At 45.9% G+C, this 15,216-nt stretch overlaps 1 non-coding gene across 1 annotated transcript; it reads left to right on the top strand.

Moving 5' to 3' along the window:
- Positions 1-4,465: 4,465 nt before the first annotated feature.
- Positions 4,466-4,529, top strand: LOC121822620 (small nucleolar RNA SNORD75). The gene has a single exon (XR_006063797.1). It is a non-coding gene; the product is annotated as a small nucleolar RNA SNORD75 (small nucleolar RNA).
- Positions 4,530-15,216: the final 10,687 nt, after the last annotated feature.

Genomic DNA, 15,216 nt, shown 5'->3' with positions numbered 1-15,216 from the left:
GAACTTAGAATACCTCCCATGGAGAAACACTGTGTTGTAGTACGTGGAATTAATCACTCGTATCAATTCATGTGAAGAAAACCCCAGAGCACCAGTAGAGGAGACGGGATTCTGGGCTTTGACGCTGTGTTCTCTCCGGCTTAGCTTCAGAAACCGGCAGCAAGGGGAACAAGTCCACGTGTGGCCAAGTGCAGCAGGAGTATCAGGAAACAACAGCTAAGCTGTCTCCTGCCCGCCGGAACCGAGACCCATACCCAAAGGCTTTTCCTGGGCACCGTCTCCAAAAGACCGGAATAGCCTCGGAGGGGCTGGGAAGCAAGCGCTTACGGTACTGGGAGAAAGAATAAAGGTCTGTGTTTGAACTGGTGAGCAGTGAGAAAGATTGGGGGGGCAGCGGTGAGGGGGGCTGGGGGGGACAGGAAGGAGGGGCGCAGGAAATTGAGAAAGTATTTCCTGGAAGTCGTGGCCAGATGCGTGAGGAAAGGTGGCTCCACCGCAGCTGGGGACATGGGGCTGCAGCCAGGCCCCTTCCGCCATCCTGACAGAAGCACGGAGCTCCATTGCTGCAGCCCCCGGGAGCGGTGTCTGCACTAACCAGCCCCCGGGAGTGCTGTCTGCACTAACCAGCCCCCGGGAGCGGTGTCTGCACTAACCAGCCCCCGGGAGCGGTGTCTGCACTAACCAGCCCCCGGGAGTGCTGGCCTCTGCTCTGCCTCGAGGATTCCCCAGACCTGACCAGAATGTCTGCTCCTCCAGACACAGCAAAGCCTCTAACTCAACCCCAGAAGCAAGAATGACAGGAAACAGCTGGAGCGAATGTTCCCCGGATCCTCAGCCTGGGTGTTATCGGGGTCAGAGATGGAGTGAGAGGAGGTTAAGGCACTCAGATTTCTGATAATGTGGAACGTAAGTTTGATCATGAACGCTTGGCAAGAAGAAAGGGAAGCCAGGTGGTGGTGGTGGCGGCGGCGGCGGCGCACGCCTTGAATCCCAGTACTGGGGAGGCAGAGCCAGGCGGATCTCTGTGAGTTCGAGGAAGGAGGAGAAGAAGGAGAAGAAAAGGAATAGAAGACCCCTTTACAGCCATCCACTTCCCGGGTAGTACTTGAGACACAGTGAAAGACCCCCGCTCCATTATGAGGACATGGGGCTTTGGGCCAATAAAATGCGCCCCCCCGCTGTAACTTAGCCTAAGAAACGCCATTCTAAAGGAATCAGAAAAACAGGAGTTCACAGCCATAGCCAGCCACCCGGCCTTGACAGAGATAGCTATGGCCAGCCATTCAGCCTTGAGAGAGATAACTGTGGTCGGAGGCCTTGGGAGAAAGACAGTTGAGTCGAATCAGGATATTTTATGGCTGGCCCCCTGGCCTTGAGGAATAAGCAGCTGGCCTGGACAAGGCCAAATCAGCCACACACATACGACCCCAAGTTCACCCTGGCCTTCTTTGAAACAACCAATAGGGACCCTGTAACTATGCTTCTCGCTTCTGTAACCGCGCCTCTGCCCCTGGGATCCCATAAAAAGTCCCCCCTTGCCCTAGGAAGGCGCGCAAGTCCTCCAAGAGACTTCGCCCCAGGTACCTGGTCTAAATAAACCCTCTTGCTTTTGCATCTGATCTGTGGTTTCGGTGTGTTCCTTGGGTTTGGGGTCTCTCCCGGAGGAAGATCTCAGCCGGGGGTCTTTCAACAGGAATATCAAAATACCAGTTTCCTCTGAGACAAATGGCAAGACAAGCAGTCAATAACTCCCTGGTAGAAAGGGAGTTCACATTTTTATCAAGAGAAGCAGATCTCCAACACTATAATGGTAAATCTCGTAACTGCGTGTTGCACGTTTCCAATACTCAGCCTTCCATGGCCAGATTCAGATTAAATGAGTGCTAGCCTCCCAGTGAGCAATAAAGATCCATAAAGCTGCTTATAACAAATTGCAAGGTTAAAGATGGACCAGTGACAAGGGCTCTATTTTCTTTTTAACAAGCAAAAGGCCAGGAAAAAAATTTAAGTCCAAACAAAGCAATATGAGACAAAAATACCTACAAAATTATCAAGTCCAATTCATGTTGGCCATCTGCCGCTGCATATGGGGTCTGCCCTTAAGTGTGGTTTATCTGTCCAGGGAGACTCCGTTGGAGAAAAGTATTTTTTTTTTCCTTTGTAAGCATTTGTCAATGGTAGATAGCTCATTGGCTAGGGATGGGAGATCACATCCACTTCCCCTTCTCAGGACTGGGACCCCATGTGGCTTAAACATGTGGAGGTCCTGTGCATGCTGCCACCATCTCTGTTAATTCACGTGTGCGTCGGTCCTGTTGTATTCGGGAGACACCGTTTTCTTGGTGGCCCTCATCCCCTCTTACCCTCACACCCCGTCCACCACCGCCTCTTCCATGGAGTTCCCTGAGCCGTGATGGAGGGCTTTAATGAAGACATCCCATGGAAGACTGAGTGCTCCAAAGTCTCTCGTTGTCTCCGCTTTGTCCAGTTGTGGGTCTCTGTGTTAGTTCCCATGTACTGCAGGAGGAAGCCTCTCTGCAGCTACCTGAGTGAGACACTGATCCATGGGTACAGCAGAGTGTCACTTGAACGCCTTTTATTGCCATTTTTCCTTTAGCACACAATAGTTTGTTTCCCCCCAGGCCCACAGCCTATACGGTCTCAGGTCCTTGGCCACCCGAGCAGTGTCAGGCATGGGCTCCATCTCATGGAGTGGGCCTCACGTCCAGTCGTATAGTGCTTGGTCACTCCCACGGTGTTCGCGCCTCTATTGAGACAGCCAGCGTATCATTGACAAGGGCCCAAAAGCTAACTTGGCCCAAGTCTAACTAGAAAATGACCTGATGGCAATAGAGGCTGCCTCCCTTGGACACATCTCAAGTTTTAGGCCGCCGAGAACAACAGTCCATTGTGAGAAGGCGGCACAGTGGCAATCAGAGGAGACAACTGTACCTCACTGTCGGGGAGCAGAGAGACAATGCAGAGATCATCTCGTTTTCTCCTTTTTAGCCATCTAGGACTCCATTCCAGAGAATGGTTTCACCCACAGTTAAAGTGAGTCTCCCACTTCAATTAACCTAATCTAGATAATCCCCCACAGGTACGCCCAGGGGCATCTCCTAGGTGGCTTCAGATCCTACCAAGTTGATGATATTAACCACTACATCCTCCGAAGCCTGTTTCTTTATACTTGAACCATTTTAAAAATTTATTCTACTTTATTTATGTAAGTATGTATTTAGTGTGCATGTGCTTTGCGTGTGCATGTACATGTGTGTACACAAGAGCATGTGCACATGTGAAAGTCAGAAGACAACTTTGGGGGTCAGTTCTCTCCTCACATGGACTCCAGCCTCAGGCTGCCAGGCTTGGGGTGAGCACTTTCCCAGCTGGGCCGTCTCACCAGCCCTCCTTGCTCTATTAAAGACGGGGTTCTTCTCTTTGTCCTGTTTGCACACCACCACCCCTTCCAGCAGCCATCAAGAGCTTCAGCTTGTCTGTCCTGTTTCTCCTTCTCTCTGATGCAATGAATCGCAGAGTTCTTTTCTGAGTCATTTTTAAATACTCTCACCAGTAAATCCAAGAATGTACAAAAGGGAGTTTGTGCCCCCCAGTGACAGGCTTATCCCAAACCAAAACTCTGGATTTTCACACTTTACCCGGCCTTTGTCCCAGTTTCAACAGCTTTGCTGTGTTCCCAGATAATCATACCTACCTTAAAAATGACCGTGTATGTGTGAGGGAGTTTTGTCACCCCCACTTTACAAATGAAGTGAGCTCAGGTCACACTGCTATGAAGTGGTGAGAGTTGAGTTGGACCATGGGTCTGACTGGCCCTCATGTCATTTATGTTTCCTGCCAGTCTGAGATGAAAGAACTCAAGGGACAAACCCAATGTTCATTATTAAAGAACTCAACTAATCAGGTGGCTCACAACAACCTAACTCCAGCTCCAGGAGGTCTAACACCCTCTTCTGGCCTCTGCAGGTACTGCACTTACATGTGCACTCAGTAGACACACACACACACACACACACACACACACACACACACACACACACTACATAATTAAAATTTTAAACTCTTTTTTTAAAACAGACATTTAGCTGAGTCAAGCCCGTCAAACAGAAAGCAGCATCCCTCCATGGTTTCTGCTTCAAGTTCCTGCTGGAGTTCCTGTCCTGGCTTTGCTTAATGATGGATTGCAACCCATAATCTGAAATAAGCGCCCCCTTTTTTTTGTCAAAGTGTTTTATTTAAGTAACAAAAATGAAACTGGAACATGTGGGTGCTGTTGTTATCCATGTTTGAAGTTCTCAGAGGGAACAGAAAAGTCACCCCATCCATGTCTCAGACCTGTTCATTTGGGTGCCTATAACAGAATAGCAAAGGATGGCGGGCTTATAAACAATAAAAACTTATTCCTCAGAATTCTCAGGACTGGGAAGTCCCAGATAAAGGTATTGGCTCATAAATGATGATGTGAGAGTAGTGGACAGAAGGGATCTCCAAAAAACTATTCTGAGGCTTTGTTTTGGGAATAAATACAGGACAAACTCGGTTCCTGATGGGTTTATCACTTTCTTTATCACTGTTTTCTAACTATGGGTAAAAATAGATGAGAACTGAGAGACCATTGGCAATCAAGTTTAGCTGTGGTCATGTCTGTGGAGTCTGAATTGTTGGGACCAGCTTCTTTCTTCCTTTCTCCTTTCTTTCTTTCTTTCTTTCTTTCTTTCTTTCTTTCTTTCTTTCTTTCTTTCTTTCTTTCTTTCTTTCTTTCTTTTTTAACTACTGATTCCACATTTTTGTTTGCATGGCTTGTTTGAGTCTAGATACTGGAGACCTTTTAAATGAAAATACTAAGAGTCTGCTTGGCCAAAAGGTAGCTCCTTAATCCTCAAAAGTTCCAGGCCTCCTGTGACAGCAGAGGACTTGCACCTTATTGTTTTAAGGGCAGCTGGATGGAAGCTCTGGGGTAGAAGATTACATACAAGATTGACATTTTATCATCATAAAAATTAAAATAGCTGGGTGGTGGTGGTGGCAGTGGCGGCGGCGGCGGCGGCGGCGCACGCCTTTGATTCCAGTACTCAGGAGGCAGAGGCAGGCGGATTTCTGTGAATTCAAAGCCAGCCTGGTCTACAGAGCTAGTTCCAGGACAGCCAGCGCTACACAGAGAAACCCTGTCTCAAAAAACCAAAAATAAATTAATAATAATAATAAATTTCTGCATGCAAAACAAAACCAAAGCTTTCTCACTGTCTTCACATAGTGGAAATGCCAAGAGAGCTTCTTGGGGGGTCTCTTTTATGAGAGCATTGACCCCACTGACAAGGGTTCCACCCTCAAGACTTCATTACCTCCCCAAACCTCCTCATCTAAATGCTATCACCCTGGAGATTGGGTTCCACATGAATTTTGAAGAGATGAACATTTAAGTGTGTAGTCTTCCATATTTAGCCCCTGGAAATCCTTTCTTTCTCGAGTAAAGAATATACTTATTCCAGCTCAAAGTCTTTATTCATCCCAACAACATCTCAAAATTCTAGGATTCCTCTAAACACCATCTAAATCAGATACAGAAATACTCAAGGAACAATATATGTTCTTTGATGATATGTAGGGAGCAGAGGAAGCCCCATGGGAATGAAATCCTGAGCAAAGGTGTATTCTGACATGGGCAAGCAGGGCCTGTCGAGGACTGCAAGGCCAATTGGCCCATGGGAAATTGGCAAAGCTGTTCCACATATGGGCCAGCCTCAAGATGGCGGCAAAACATTCCTCCAGGGCCCAAGTATGAGTGTGTATGAAGGTCAATCCGTGTCAGCAAAGACTAGCAACTTTGACTTTCTCCTCCTGAATGTTTACAGCCCAGACTTCTCGCTTCCAAAGACCTCCTAACAAAATCCGCCAACCCTTCCGCTATGCTGTACCTAATAGCCATGCTGAGGCTCCGGACTGCAGTCGTGGTATTGGAGAGCCCCACCTGATCCCACATTCAATGTATGTGCGTCTCTCTTTTCTTCAATTCCTCCCTTCCCCTAGCAGGGTTCCGGGACCCAAGCTGCATACGACATGGTACTAAAGACAAAATTATGAACCTGTGAGGTCACACAAGTTATAAGTTTTCAAAATACAGTGGTGGGGCTGGGGAGATGGCTCAGTGGATAAGGAGCTGGCCGCTCGAGCATGAAGACCAAAGTTCAGATCCTCATAACCCACCAGCTGTGGCGCTGGACATCTGTAATTCTAGCGCACCTACAGCCAGAGGCAGAGACATGAGATTCTCAGGAAACTCTGAGGCCAGCTAGCCAGGCAGTGAGCAGAAGACTCTGCCTCAAACAAGGTAGAAGGCCAGGACCCACACTCAAGGTTGTCCTCTGACCTCGCCATACATGCCAGGACAAGCATGTGCCCACATTCACACATGAACAGACACACACATTATACATGCATCCAAATTCTAAATAAACAAACAAACAGAGTGCCATTGTAGAACAAGCCTAGACTCTCCTGATCCAGAAAGGAGAAATAAAAAAGAAGAAAAGGTGGATACATTCCAAGTGACTCCAAAATCTAGTTGAATAAACGGGATTAAACTTAAGGCTCAATGATTTTTGTCTTTGTAAGGCATGATGGTACAGGCCTATAATCCCAGCAGTGCATAAGCTAAGGCAGGAAGGTGACAAGTTTGAGGCCAGCCTGGACCACACATAAAGACCCTGTCTCAAAAAAAAAAAAAATCTTTTTTCTTTCCTTCTTGGCTCAATGCTGCGATTTTTTTTTTCTCATTGGGACAATAAAGTCATCCTCCCCATGGCTCTGTGGGAAAGTCGTCCTGTTACGTTCTGCCTGGATCCTAAGGGTTTGGGCACTAGGGTCCTGGGTTCATTCTGCTCTCAAATGAGCTTGGTCTTTGACATCTAGGTGGAGGTAGCCATGCCTACCTGAGTCTGCTGGGCACAGCAAATGCCACAGCTCTCTGAGAGGGTCCCAACCATGAGACTCCGTGCGTAAGGCACTGACCTACGTGATGGAGAAAGGAGGACCTGCCCATTAAAACTGCTCCGCTTCAGGGGCCTTTGCACTCCGGCCCATTGATCGGAGCACAGCCCTAAAAGTCTCCGAATTGCCTTCAGGATCATGTTTCCTTGTCTTGAACAGTATCTCTGGCTTTCTGTCAAAAGGGCTAACACATCTCCTTCTCAAGTGGTCATTTAGCTATGCCCTCCGATTCTTCTCTAAATGGGCACTCTCATTCTTTACAGTATGTGCAGGCCTGCCTACGGCCATCCCACCCTGAATGTGACAGATCTCAACTTACTGTGTACAGGATGAATGCTCACCAGATCTTTATGTTCTGTTCCTTTATGCATATGTATGTGTGTAGTGTGTGGATGCGTATGTATATGCATGTTCACACGTACATGGGCGTATGTGGATGCCCAGGCACACAGGCACTTGTGTGTGGAGCCCAGAGGTTGGCGTTAATGTCTTCCTCTATTGCTCTCCACCTCATAAATGGCGGCAGAGTTCCCGCTTGACCCCAGAGCTCACCTGTTTGGCTAGCATAGCTAACCTGCTCACAGGTGTACTGCCTTGCCCACCAGGCATTTATGTGGGCGCTGGGGATCCAAACTCCCAACCTCGCGATGAAAGCCCTTTACCCGCTGAGTCCTCTCCCCAGCCCCCAAGTCCTATTCCTTCGTGATAAACAGTTCTGTCCTCAAGTTATTTATTTTTCTGTTCTTCGATTTTACTATTTACTAGGTCCTCAAAATGAGTTAGCCTGATCTTTCAACACTTTGTTTAAAGATTTTCTCCAGCAAACGTCCCATTTCATTCTTACACAAAACACTAGAACATATATGCCCTTGAGTGGATCTCTTTTTTTATATATAATTTATTTTTATTTTATGTGCATTGGCATTTTGTCTGCATGTATGTCTGTGTGAGGGTCCTCTGGAACTGGAGTTACAGACAGTTGTGAGCTGCCATGTGGGTGCTGGGAAGAGCAGTCAGTGCTCTTAACCACTGAGCCATCTCTCCAGCCCCGAGTGGATTTCTTTTTAAGTAGCTGTTCAATAACATGCTCATCATTTCTGTGACCTCAGCCAAATGGCCTCTACCACCCATATTCCTTCCATCATTCTGTCCATCATTACATGGGTGCCCCCTAAGGTCCAGGTTGACTCCCAGCTCTCCTTTCTTTCTTAGCCCTTATCAGAACTGTTCTTAACATTCGTATTTTTAGCAGGTACCCCAAAATTCTTCTTGACTCTGCTTATGACCCAGTTCCAAAGCTGCTTCCACATATGCAGATATTTGTTACTGCAGTGGCCTGCTTCTCGGGGCTTCTCATCTTCATGAGGAGGCTGTTATACCATAGCGCAAGAGACTGGAGAGCTTCTACCTAACAGAAAGGCGTTTCTCAGGGTTTGGTGACTTGGAAGTACAACATTAAGGTTCTGGCAGATTCGATGTTCGTTAACAATCTGCCTCTGGTTTGGAAATAGCCATCTTCTCGTAATAAAAGTCCAAGGGAGCTCTCTAGGGTCTCTTTTATAAACGTACCAGTCCCATGCATAAGGGTTGAACCTTTATCATCTGGCCATTTACCAAGGGTCTCACCTACAAATACTGTCACATGGGGATTAAAACACAACATATGGATTTCAGGTGGACACAGACTCCCAGTCTACGGGGCTAGCCAAGGATGATGAATGTGTAATGAAGCAACGAGACTAAATGAAAGGGGTGGGGGAGAGAACGCACACAAAGATGGATTCGTCTAGGAAGTTACAGTCAAGCAAGCTCCTGAGAGGCCCAGAGAGTCCAAATCCAATAAAGGGACAAATTTCCCCCGCAAATCTACGCAAACTATATGCCTGCAGGACAACTTGGCTGCAACGCTTCTCAAGATCTCTACACTCTAGTGAGGTGTGGCCTGCACCTTCCCACCAAGACGGAAAAGGTAAACATATGGGAAATCAAGAATAATATGAAGCTATTTCATCTGGACTATAATTATATTCAATTAAATTCAATCAGCAATAACCATCCACTAACCCCTTCAATACCCCAAGCAATATGCTCTGAGTTGTGGGGGAGCACCAAGAGTGAATGAGGCAAGGCTCCTGCCGTCGGGAGCTTATGATGAATAAATCACAGACTAGTAGAAAAATTTGCTTTAGGCAAATTGATTTCCTCAATTGACTTTTGGTGAATTTAATTTGGCTAAATGACTTTGGGGGATTGAACTTCAGCAAATTGATCTGCTGCCCATGTGAACAACTAACTTCAGAATATCATAAATGCTATAAAAGGAGTACAGGTAAGCGTCCTCTGGAGCGAACAGGTGGGAGAAATTCATTTCTTCCTCTGGCGCTAGCAGGGGCATGCAAGTGGGTCTTGAGGAATGTGTAGGAGTTTAGCTTGTGGGAAAGGTAATATCCCAGCCTGTCAGTCCCATCTTATGATATCAAATTCCAAGACTCAGCAGAGATCTTACCCATGCTCCTTCAAATGGACTCAAAAAAGTACTCTTTATCCTGTTCTCACATCAAAAAAAAAAGGGGGGGCTATTCAAAATGACCAGAGATGGACTGGGCAGTGGTGGTGCACGCCTTTAACCCCAGCACTCGGGAGGCAGAGGCAGGTGGATCTCTGTGAGTTCCAGACCAGCCTGGTCTACAGAGCGGGATCCAGGAAAGGCGCAAAGCTACACAGAGAAACTCGGTCTTGAAAAACCAAAAAAAGAAAAAAGAAAAGATGACCAGAGACAAGAAGGAGTCTTGCTAAACTGAAACAACTATGTTTGTGTTTTCCTGTTTTTCTCAGTGTTTCCATGGAAGCCAGTATTTGCTGTCCAGGTCCCCTCCATCTACCATCACCCTTAACTAAATAAAGAGAGCTTATCTGGCAGCCACGGGCACTTGAGAATGTTGCTCAGACTATCAGTCCTGCCTAGGCTAAGACAGTGGCTGTTCCCCAGCTTGCAGAAAGGCCTTGAGTCAAGGCAGAGTCCTCTTTCCAGTTACCAGTTCTCATCATGGAGTAGCTCTCTTGACAGCGAAAACCAGTCCACCCTTAAAGTTGTTCAGATGACGTTAACTGTTCTTATTCTTTCTCTCTCTCTCTCTCTCTCTCTCTCTCTCTCTCTCTCTCTCTCTCTCTCTCTCTCTCTCTCTCTCTCTCTCATTTTCTACCGGTAAAAACAGAAAAACAAACAACTGAATCCCCTAGGCAGGAGGCTAAGGCTTGTCCATGACATCATTCAACTGTATCAATTTTTTTTTTTGAAATACTTCCCCCCCTCATCTCTGTTTCTTTCTTCATTGGAGCCTCCACCCATGAAATTGAAAGATTTCTAGTAGAAATTCCTTTGTTGCATCAGCTTTGGAAATATAGATTACAGTATTCTGTGAAAAACATTTATTACCCTGAACTGTGACTCAGGCGTTGTTGCATTTCTGGGGTTATAGATTTTCTTTCAGCTAAACTAAGGCTCTAAGTCACAGTGGCAGGTGTAATGTGTGTAATACCACAGTACCAGATTCTATTACACACATATTTTTGCTAGAGGTTTACGATGTTAAAAATATTTCTTCTTTTTTCCAATACCTTTCTGTACCTGTGGTGTAAATATATTAGAACCTATAACACCAGAGTCAATTTCCAGATGAAATGTGCACAACAACAGTAGTTTGTCCTTTAGAGGAAAAAGAGAGAGAGAGAGAGAGAGAGAGAGAGAGAGAGAGAGAGAGAGAGAGAGAGAGATGCTGAGCGCCAGCTAATGATATTCAAGCACAATATTGAATTGTAATAAAAGATGAATGAGAGAAAGTGTGTGTCATTGTGAGGGATGGAGAAGGTTACGGAAAGCTGAGGCCAAGAAAGGATTTATCACGGATGTTGCCGCGGGCGTTGTGGTGAAAAATCTTCAGACTTATTTGCAAGTGTATTTTATGGGAAAGTGGAGTCGTCTGCAGAGGAAAGAATTCCTAAAGATTATCTTTTATACAAGATTAAGATAAAAACTTAAGAAATATGTGAGAGAAATCTCAACCGACTCTCAAGGGGGCGGAACTTCAAATTCATCAATGGGTCCCGTCAATTCCATAAATGCAAGAAGAGGTCTGTGTTGAAGGGCCGGCCAGGGGTGCTGTAATTTTTCAAGGTAAGTGAGAAAAGGTGAGCAGAGAATGAGCCGGGCTTAATTAGCACACCCGGTGGCTAAGGCCTTCATCCATTAGAGGCTTGCTCACAAATCTTCCCCCTTCCTTTCAGATCCAAGTTTTGTTGAGCACTGCAAACAGTTCCGCTGAGCGTTAGCCCCGGCTGTCTTTCCCCAAGAGGGCAGAGCGTGACTAACGCTCCCGTGGGGGGAATCTGATTGCCGATGACTAAATCATCCATTGGAGCCGCTGAATGAAAGATAACGAGACCGGAGATATTTTTACATCCCTCTTCTGGCTGTTTTAACTTCCTGTTGCTTTTCAATCTCCCTCTTAACCAGTCGGTAATAAGAAGCAAAATTAACTAAGTTCTGTCTTATCTCCCCTCCGCGGCTCCGCCGTTCATCAGGAAGTGGTGGGTGGTAAAAATAACCTGAAAGAGACGGGATGAGTGGAGAAACCAGCAGACACACAAATCCAGACAATCAGCTGCAAACTCCTCAGTGAGAAGACATGTTCACCTCACCCTGGTGATAGAAGGTGCAACTATAGTTTGGGCCTAATTTTGGTTCATTCAGTAATTACTGGAAAAAAAATGCTTAAGAATAAACGGGCGTTAAGTTTTTTGGTGGTGTTTGTTTTTTATTTTGTTCGTAAAAAAAATATGTTATTTCACTGTGTCTTATTTTGAATGTATGTCTGTCTAGACAATACTAAAAAGAAAAATCTTAAATTATTGTCAGTGATGAGCACCTAGTGCTTACCACCTAGTTAGCATCTCCAGCTATGATTAACATAAAGTGCTTCATCCTTTAACACAAAGTATTTATACCTTTTAATTCTAACTTCTGTGAATCCCTCAAAAGAAAATAATGTAAAATATTTTTTTTAAAAAAGTCTTGAACTTGCCGGGCGTTGGTGGCGCACGCCTTTAATCCCAGCACTCGGGAGGCAGAGCCAGGCGGATCTCTGTGAGTTCGAGGCCAGCCTGGGCTACCAAGTGAGCTCCAGGAAAGGCGCAAAGCTACACAGAGAAACCCTGTCTCGAAAAAACCAAAAAAAAAAAAAAAAAAAAAAAAAAAAAAAAAAAAAAAAGTCTTGAACTCAAATTACTTTTTCGGGGGAGTGGGGGTTGAGACAAGTTTTCTCTGTATAGCTTTGCTCCTTTCCTGGAACTCACTCTGTAGCCCAGGCTGGCCTTGAACTCACAGAGATCCGCCTGGCTCTGCCTCCCGAGTGCTGGCATTAAAGGCGTGCGCCACCACCGCCTGGCAATTTTTTTTTTGTTTGTTTTGTTTTATGTGTAGCCCAAGCTGGCCTCGAACTCCAGATCCTACTGCCTCTGCCTCCTTCAGCAAATCCTTCCAGCCTGTGCCACCAGAGCCGGCGACTTCTTTTTCTATGTGTGTGGGTGTTTCTGCCTGCATGCATGTCGGGGTACCATACGCACCCATGGTGCTCTGATACTGTGGCATCCATGGGAGACAGAAAAGGGCATCAGATTCCTTGCTACTGGAGTTACAGACAGTTGTGAGCTGCCATGTGGGTGCTGGGAATCAAATCTGGGTCCTCTGGAAGAGCAGCTGGTGCTCTTAACCACTGAGCCACCTCTCCAGCCTTAAGATCAAGTCTTTTTACATGAGAGACTGTTTTCGATACTAGAAGCTAAAAAACTCTTTCAGTATCTACATAGTGATTGAATTATTCTTCTGATCCCCTAATAATCTGCACAGTGGCCCAATCCCAGAGGCAGACCATCACAGTGACAGACCAGCAGCTGCCATGAGACCCAATACTGGCCATGGATGTGGAAGGCAAAGCTTCCTCAGGAGTTCCAGAAACAGAAAACATTAAACCAAAGGTGTATACCAGGCATGACGGAGACATTCCAATTGAAATACATTTATGATAAAATAGTATCATTGTTTAAAAATGATGTTCAACCTTGCACAGCCTTGGTGCAGTGGGAAGGGGCTTGGACCTGCCTATGCTCAGTGTGCTGGGCTCTGCTGACTCCCCACGGGAGACCTCGATTTGGAGGATGTGGGAATGTGGGGTGGCTTGGGAAAGAGGGCTGGAGGGTGGGAGGAGGGAGGAGGGGGGAATCTGTGGGTAGTATGTGGAGTGAGTAGAAAAGTTCTTAATAAAGAAAAATGAAAGAAAAAATGTTTAAATATTGCCATAGGATCAGTTATTTGACTACTACATCAAAGGAGAGGTAGTTTGAAAGTCTAGAAACACAAACCCAACATCCTCCAAAGAGGAGGTAACAATTTATACTCCAGGCAAGAGAATTAGTTAGTCTAGTCCTCCCCTCCCCCACCACCTAGTCCACTAACCTCTATTGCATAATAGATTATTATAATCTACATGTCTTTGGCTCATAGTGAGGCTGAGTGACTTTCATCAATTCATCGTGCACTTGTCTTTCTTCTGCTGTGACTAGCTGCTCAGAAACATGCACTGGTTTTTCCAGAAATAGTGTCCCGTCCATTTCCCCCTCGAACTCAACCCCCTTGTGAACAACTGCACAGACTTGTGAGATATTGGCATGGGTCAGAGGTGATACCTCCAATGAATAATTCAGGTTTTCTTCTGGAAATACAAGTGAAACAAACCTGTTTCTTTGTTCCTGTAACAATTCTAATAAAAGTATTTGTCTATGCACAGCTACAATAACGAGATAACTAAGAGGTAAAGGTTAAATGTGAGAGCTAACTCTATCTAATATTCTGGGTAACCAGGGACAAACCACTAACTCTCTGTCAACTCCCGTGGCTTCCTCTCCAAGTGGCAGTAAAAGGAGGTGAATTAGCCAGTAGTTTTCATCATCTTTTTTACATTGATTTTTTTTCAGTAGTGAGCATGCGTGTACCATGGCATGTATGTGGAGGTCAGAGGAGAACTTTCTAGAATTAGTTCTTTCCTTCCACCATGTGTGCCTGGGGGACTGAACTCAGGTCAACGGGCTTGGTGACAAGCACCTATACCTGGTTAGGCACCGCACCAGCCTTCACGGTTTCTTTTTAGTAGTAGAACTCTGTATGAAGACAAAATATAAACTACAAAGTTAAATTGGCTGGGCATGATGGCACACACTTTTAATCTCAGCACTTGAGAGGCAGAGGCAGGCAGATCTCTGTGAGTTTGAGTCCATCCTGGTCTATATAATGAGTTCCAGGCTAGTCAGGGTTACACAGTGAGACCCTGTTTAAAAAAAAAAAAAAAAAGAATGACTCTGAAGCCAGAATGAAGACTCCCCCCACATCCCCAATCCCCAAACTACATGATATCCCAATAGTTCCCTCTAGTGGGCCCACACCAAGGGATCCCAAGAGGGTTCTTTTATTATTATTATTATTTACTCTTCTCTCATACAAATACATCCTTACTGCAGTTTCCCCTCCCTCCACTCCTCCCAGCACACACACACACACACACACACACACACACACACACACACACATCTCCCCTCTATTCCAGATCCACTCCTCCTTTTCCCTTCAGAAAAGAGCAGGCCTCCTAGGGATATCAACCAAACGTGGTATAACAAGATGCAATAAGACTAGGCACAAATCCTTATATCAAGGCTAGATGGGGCAACCCAGTAGGAGGAAAGGGGTCCCAAGAGCAGGCAAAAGAGTCAGAGACACTTCCACTCCCACTGTTAGGAGTTTCACAAAACCCCCAAGCTAAACACCCACAGCAGGTATGCAGAGGACCTAGCACAGACACATGCAGGCTCCATGATTACCACTTGAGGCTCTGTGAGCCCCCGTGAATCCTACTTAGTTGAATCTGTGACCCATGTTCTCTAAGATCTCAATTGCTCAGCTTTAAAAACAACCACACTGAGAAGATAATACAGTCACACACACACACACACACAGAGAGAGAGAGAGAGAGAGAGAGAGAGAGAGAGAGAGAGAGAGAGAGAGAGAGAGAGAGAAGAGCTCTAGATAGTCTGAACTTAGATGAGCTGGAAGTCCTACTCCCTCTAGCACATAAGTAAGTGCTTCTGTATATCCCAAGGACC

The sequence above is a fragment of the Peromyscus maniculatus genome, chromosome 14, assembly GCF_049852395.1.
Source record: "Peromyscus maniculatus bairdii isolate BWxNUB_F1_BW_parent chromosome 14, HU_Pman_BW_mat_3.1, whole genome shotgun sequence".
NCBI lineage: Eukaryota > Metazoa > Chordata > Mammalia > Rodentia > Cricetidae > Peromyscus > Peromyscus maniculatus.
Note: the sequence above shows the minus strand (reverse complement) of the source record. Positions and strands in the feature narration are given on the sequence as shown.